The sequence below is a fragment of the Trichechus manatus genome, unplaced genomic scaffold (assembly GCF_000243295.1).
Source record: "Trichechus manatus latirostris isolate Lorelei unplaced genomic scaffold, TriManLat1.0 scaffold00069, whole genome shotgun sequence".
In the NCBI taxonomy this organism is placed as follows: domain Eukaryota; kingdom Metazoa; phylum Chordata; class Mammalia; order Sirenia; family Trichechidae; genus Trichechus; species Trichechus manatus.
The window spans coordinates 11,616,755-11,623,782 of NW_004444005.1; the positions used below are offsets into that span (position 1 = coordinate 11,616,755).

Here is a 7,028-nt window from a genome sequence, read left to right on the forward strand (position 1 = left end):
GAATGGCTTTACTTCAACTTTATTCCTGGAAAAGAGAGAGAGAGGAGACAGAGAGAGAGAGAGAGGAAAGAGAGACAGACAGAGAGAGAGAGGAGACAGAGAGGACAGAGAGAGAGAGAGAAGAAACAGAGAGAGAGGATACAGAGAGAGACAGCAACAGAGAGATGGAGACAGAGAGAGAGGAGACAGAGAGGAGACAGAGAGAGAGAGGAGACAGAGAGAAAGAGAGGAAAGAGAGACAGACAGAGAGAGAGAGGAGACAGAGAGGACAGAGAGAGAGAGGAAACAGAGAGAAAGGAGACAGAGAGGGAGGACAGAGAGAAAGGAGATACAGAGAGAGGACAGAGAGACAGAGAGGAGACAGAAAGAGACAGAGAGAGAGAGAGAGAAAGCAAGGGGGTTCACCCCATGCTCTTGGGATTAGCACTCTCTGGTTGAAAGAAGGCTTTCCTCCCTCAGAAGTTTCAACACCTGCTTGACTGCCCCACCATTGCTGGGCCATGGCTGCTGCCATCACCATGATTTGCCTGCAGGTTGAGTTGGTTACAGAATGGGAAAGAAAAGAGGTGTGGGCTTCCTCCTCTCTTGGCCACTGGGACCCTGTTTCCTGCTGCTTCTGCTAGCAAGACAGGCCTCGTTCTGGAGCTCCTTCTTCTTTGGCTCAGGCTAAATGGCCCCAGAGAAAATAAGAATGGTGAAGTTGCCCATGGGTTGGTGGTCCTCCAAATTCTAGTCTCCTTCCCCAATGGGCCTGTCACCATTTACCTTTCTGGGTCCTCAGACAGCTGCTGTATTCATTCTATCCATGATATAGACTTCTATTCAGTTGATGGAGAAAGTAGAGTGTCTTAATCTGTATTTCCCAGAACCAGGAGCTCCAGAAATGGCTAATTTTGATGTAGTCGGATTCATCATATTTTTCCTTCTTATGGCTTAAGCTTTTGGAGACCCTTATATAAAGCAATATTTCCCCATCCCTACATTTCCAGTGGAGTCCCTGCATGATCCAGATAATGAGCTCTGCTGCAAACTGAAAAGTTGGTAGTTCAAGCTCACCCAGAGGTTGCCTCATAAGAAAAGCCTTGTGATCTACTTCCGAAAAATCAGCCATTGAAAACCCTATGGAGCACAGTTCTACCCTGACACACTTGGGGTCTCCATAAGTCAGAATTAACTCGATGGCAAGTGTAAGGGATACTGGTACATTGCGCACATATTTTTTTCTAGGTTTTGCCTTCCATATTTACACTTTAGTCTATGTGGATTTAAGCCTTGTGTACGCAGAGCAGTGGAGTTTCAGTTTTGTTTTTCTCTGAAAGGGAAATGGTTTTTCTCTCTTTCTTTCTCTCTCTCTCTTTCTTTTTTCTTAATTCTTTAGTTTTTACTGAGCAGAAAGATCACTATAGTTTGTCCTTTGTCTACCCCTGACAAGTGGTTTTTGTATACTTTATTACACATAAACTAATCTTGCTTGTCAATCTTACAGACAAGATTAATAGTCCTAAAGTAATAAGATATCTCAAGGAACTGAGCTTTTCCTAAAAACAAACAACTAGTGAATCCTGTCTCTAAATCTATACAGCATCTTTAAGCAGTGTGGAAATGAAATTATGGTTTATTCATTTACATAAAACTTACTTTATATGTTGAAGAATACAATTTCAGATTGTAAAAAAAATAGTTTGAAGCTGTTGTTATTGGGATTCACGGGACATGGTCTTCTCTTCACTCACTTGCTTCACAATTTCTGCCAGGTTTAGTTGGTCCACTTTATCTGTGAATTCACGACTATTCCAGTTGAAGTTTTGCAGAGCATGTCTTAGGAGTTTGCATTCTGGCTCATACTTCCAAGCCTCCTGCATCACTGCATGCAGCTTCTCCTCCTCATTTTCTCCAGCCTGGGAGAGATTACAATGAGCAATCGCAGCCCAGGATTTTCTAAGGCAGCATTTGAATCCTGGCACCATTCTCACGGTGGTGGATATAAACACTGTCCTTTCGGTTGGTGCTGAGTAACCTCCTCTTTCTCAGAATGGGTTGTTCACAGACTGCAAAAGTTTGAGGGTGCCTTTCAGATCCTCCGTGCCCACATTGGCCAGCTGCTCTGCGTGAGCTTGGTGCATTCCTGCGTCCGCCGCCTCACCCATCATCTGCTGAGCTGAGGCAACACAACATCACCAGCCTCCATCGAGTTGAGCCAGGCGTGGTCCAACCCTCCCTCCGTGGGAGTCTCTCCCCTGGCTTGGCCGTACAGCATCTTTGGCCATCTCTGAGATCTGGCTCCTCTCTTCCTCTGGGAACTCGAAGCTGCCTGTCAGGATCTTTCTCTGCATAGCCTTTGGGATCGTCCAGCTGTGGTGCTTGGAGTAAAAAGGAGGGTATCCATCCGAACAAATCACATAGACTATCACCCCTAGGGACCACAAGTCACAGCTCTTGTAACAAGGGTAGAGTGTTGGTGAGGTAGGTATGATGCCCGACTTCTCCTTCTGATGCTTTCTCTGTGCCTCGAGGACCTGACGTGCTGCATGATAAGGGCTGAACTGAGGTGTCATCAGATCACTTTGGTCAATTTTGGCAAATTCGAAGTCATACAGCTTCACTGGGGCAATCAGAGTGTTATCGTTGAAGAGCAGGTTTTCAGGCTCGTGATCTCCGTGTGCAATGTCCAACAAGTGACTGTGTGGTGGAGCCAGGGCCAGCTGCTCTGTTACTTGAGTGGCTGCTTCTCTGTAAAGCACCAGTGCTGGCTGATTCTGTGAAATAGCTCTCCCTTCCATTATCTCCAGCACAGTTAAGAGCTGAGCCCTGGAGTAAACACTTCAATGGTCTCAACTATAGTTAGGTGCATAGCACACATCATGAGCAGGAGTACCTCATTTCTAGCTTCTGGAAGATCAAGAAGTATTTTTGGTGAAACCTGTTCTTGGGTAAACTTCTTCACACAGACTCTAACCAGACCACAATTCCAGCTCCCAGCCTCTGAGCCCAGTTGATATTGTATTCCTCTAAAATGGAGGTTTCGTTGAGGGCTTTCTCCTTCTCATTGTCCTCTGACATGCTCCACGGGGGCCCCACGGACAGGAGCAATGGAGGCTGCCTGGTCCCACGTCAGCTGAGGAAGCTGGGGGCTAGGCATTTGAGCCCCTGGGCTTCAGGAAGAGGGGCAGCAGCCAACCCTGCGGAACAGCAGGGATGAGGGCCCCGGCCAAGCTAGGCTTCAGCATGTAGCTCTAGGCTGGCGATGGGGAGCTTGTTTCTCCACAGCCATATACCAATCCACCATTTCCCCACTGTGTTTTTTTCTTTTCTTTATAAACATTTATTCAGAAAAGTACACAAATCACGAATGTAGGTGTGATGAATACTCATAAATTTAACACATCTATTAGCCTGTACCCAAGTCAAGAAAAACACCGTTCTTGGCTCCCCAAAGAACCCCCCTGAGTGTCTTCCGTTCCTTCCCTACTGCTTTAGGATAACCAGTATCCTGCCTGACCTCTCACTCGATAGATTAGGCTTTGCCTCGTTTTGGAATTTCTGTATGGGGGCATAGTCTCTCGAGTCTGTCTTGTTTTGCTCAACATTCTATTTGGGAGAGTCCTCCATTTGTGGCTCATTCATCCTCATTGCTACATCATACTCCACTGGGAGATTAGATCACAACGTATTTACCCATTCTGCTGCTTGTGGGCATTTGGACGAGTTCCAGTTTCTTGTCTATTGTGCTGCTGAATGCTCTTAGGTGTCTTTTGATGAATATGCATACGTTTCTGTTGGATATTGTCTAGGTGCGGAGTCGCTGAGTCAGAGGGTGGGCATACGTTTAGCAGGAGTAGACATTCTCATTGTTTAAGGTCTTTGTCTCCACATGTCATCTCATGAGCTCTGTGTGGAAGTTCTATTTGCTCCTCAGCATCTCCACACGTGGCCTTTTCTGTCCCTTTCTTTTCAGCCTCTCTGCGTACTGCAGCTGGGGACTTTTCACTGGCTCATGCGCCACTTAGCTCCACCCTGACCTGCAGCCGATGCCCATCTGGGTCCGGAGCTGTCTCTGAGCCCTCTGTTCTCTTCCGGCCTTGGCTGCCTATTTCTTCCCAGGGTCACACCACTTCTGTTACATTAGTTATGTTTATGACTTTGTTGTATGACATAATGCCTATTAGGTGTGCAATCCTTGTTGACAGTTATTTTAGTAGAATTACCTCAGCTGTTTGTGTGGATTTCACATATATTTTTTAATGATTTTGAATGATTTTGTTGAACTCCCCCAAAAATCCAGCTGAAGTTTTGAATGGAACTGTATTGAACATATTTTATGCCCTTGGAGCCTGGGTGATGCAAGTGGTTTGCAATCAGCTGCTAACTTAAAGGTTGATGGTTCAAATCCACACAGCGACTCCAAAGAAGAAAGGTCTGATGATCTGCTTCCATAAAGATTACAGCCAAGAACCCTATGGAGCATTTCTACTTTGTAACACACTGGTCTCCAAGAGTCGGAGCCCACTGGACAGCAACGGATTTTGTTCTTTTTTTAATAAAAATTTAAAAAATTCTTCATAAAGATCTCTTGCATTGTTAGAATAATTTATCTAAAATGTACAGTTTTTGTTGTTTTAATAAATTATTATTTGTTGTTTTGAATTTATATTCTAGTTGGGTGCTGCTAGTAGTCATCCACAGTTGAGTTATGCTAAGTTGATCTTGCATCTGACAATCTTACAGAATTCTTCTATTAGTTCTACAATTTTGTCTGTTGTTTCTGTTGAGATGTCTATGTATTTTGGGAGCTCTGATGGCTCAGTGGTTAAGAGCTCGGCTGCTAACCAAAAGGTCGGCTGTTCAAATGTACCAGCCACTCCTTGGAAACCCTACGGGGCAGTTGTACTCTGTCTTATAGGGTCACTATGAGTCGGAATCAACTTGACAGCAATGAGTTTTTTTTTTTTCTGTCTTAATCAAGACTTCTCTTTATCCTGTTACAAGTTCACCACTTTCTGTTTTTCAAAAATGTACTTCATTTTGGGTTCCCAATTCATTGACACTAACTGGTTTGGGGAAATACTATTATATCTCATTTTTGCTTGTTTTTATCATCTTCTCTTTATTCTGATTTTTAATGACATTTTATCTTTTATTTTTCCTGTCTTAATCTTGATCAAAGTTAACTATCTTGTTAACATTTTCAGACATACCTCTTGTGATGTTTTTCATTTATTTTTGCCAATTTTGTTGCGTTTTGAACTTTATCTTTTATATTTTCTTTGTTCTTCTTTGCAGGGCACTTGGGTGGGTGGAATTAGATTTGTTACTTTTTTTTTTTTTTTTGTAGTTATCTGACTTAAAGACTTAGCTTCCTTTTGAAATACTTTTCCCAAAAAATGTGTTTTAAATCATACATCTCTTACAGTGCTTTAACCATATCCCACAAATGAATGTAATATTTTCATGTCCATTCTGTTCTAAGTTCTTCAAAATTTTCTTACAGTTTTAATTTTAGCCCAAACATATTGAACTGCATGTTAGTTAGGTTCCAATGAGATTTTTAATGATGTGTCAAAAATAATAGTTTCTAATTTTGCTGCAAAAGACCTCTTTAAAATTTTAAAAAGCAAAGATGTCACTTTGATGACTAAGGTATGTCTGATCCAAGCCATGGTCTTTTCAATCACCTCATATGCATGCAAAAGTAGGATAATGAAAAAGGAAGACAGAAGAAGAATTGATGTATTCTAATGTTGTTGGCAAAGAATATTGAACGTACTAGTAGACTGCTGGAAGAATGAACACACCGGTCTTAGAAGAAATACAATTAGAATACCCCTTAGAAGTGAGAATGGTGGGACTTCAGCCCACTCACTTCGTACATGTCATCAGGAAAGACTGACAGCTAGAAAAGAACCTACTGGTAGGTAAAGTAGAGGGTCAGCAAAAAGGAGGGAAATGCTCCATGAAGTGGATCCGCCCAACAGCTGAAACAATGGGCTCAAACATACGAACAATCATGAAGATGGCACAGGACATGAAGTCGTCGTGAGTTGGAGTTGACCTAAGGACAGCTAACAACAGCAACAACCCATGAACATGGCGGCCAGCTTATCCCATCATGGGTGTGATTAGCTCTGAGTACTCGGCTAAGGTTCTGTCTGACAGGGTTTCTCTACTGTAAATTTATAGTTTTCTCCTTTGCAGTTAATAAATGGAGTTCGTGGTGGTGCAAACAGCTAAGTACTTGGCTGCTAACCAAAATGTTGGTAGTTCGAGTCCACCCAGAGGTGCCTCAAAAGAAAGTCCTGGTGATCTACTTCCAAAAAACATCCATTGAAAACCTTACTGAGCACAGTTCTACTCTGACGCACATGGGGTCAGAGTCTACTGGACAACAACTATTAGTTATTAAGCAACCTGCAGGGAGATACTTTAAGACTGTGTGAGTGTCCTGTTATCCATCAAAGCATCAGCCATGGGTGATTCTTGCCTGAATAAATTACTACTGTGATGATTGTAAGGATCCCTGGTGGAGCAGTGGGTAAAGTACTCAGCTGCTAACTGAAAGGTCAGCAGTTCAAACCCACCAACCACTCCATGGAAGAAAGATGTGGCAGTCTGCTTTCATAAAGATTTCCAGCCTTTCAAACCCTATGGGTCAGTTATGCTCTGTCCTATAGGGTCGCTGTGAGCAGGAATTGGCTTGATGGCAATAGTTTTTTTTTAAATGATGGTTTTAAAAAGGTGACTTTTCTCCAATTCCATCACAGTTCCCTGTTTATGAGTTGATCACACTGTAAGAAGCACTTCCATTCGCTTGATGTCTGTTTTCATTCCTACATCCACTGATCCGTCTCTTTAACATGACTGTGGACCCACAGGGTCTTATTTTTACCAGTGGGTCATTCTTCCCATCCTTGTTCCTCTTGATGCTTGTGTACATGTCTGTGTGGATGTGACTGTGGCAGAGATTATGGGTGCTGCCAAGATCCATTTCCTTTTTTTCCTGGACACACAGAGGGCCACAATTCCGAGGCTGT

At 43.1% G+C, this 7,028-nt stretch overlaps 1 pseudogene; it reads right to left on the minus strand.

Moving 5' to 3' along the window:
- Positions 1 to 1,694: 1,694 nt before the first annotated feature.
- Positions 1,695 to 3,060, minus strand: LOC101350146 (MAP kinase-activated protein kinase 5 pseudogene; annotated as a pseudogene).
- Positions 3,061 to 7,028: the final 3,968 nt, after the last annotated feature.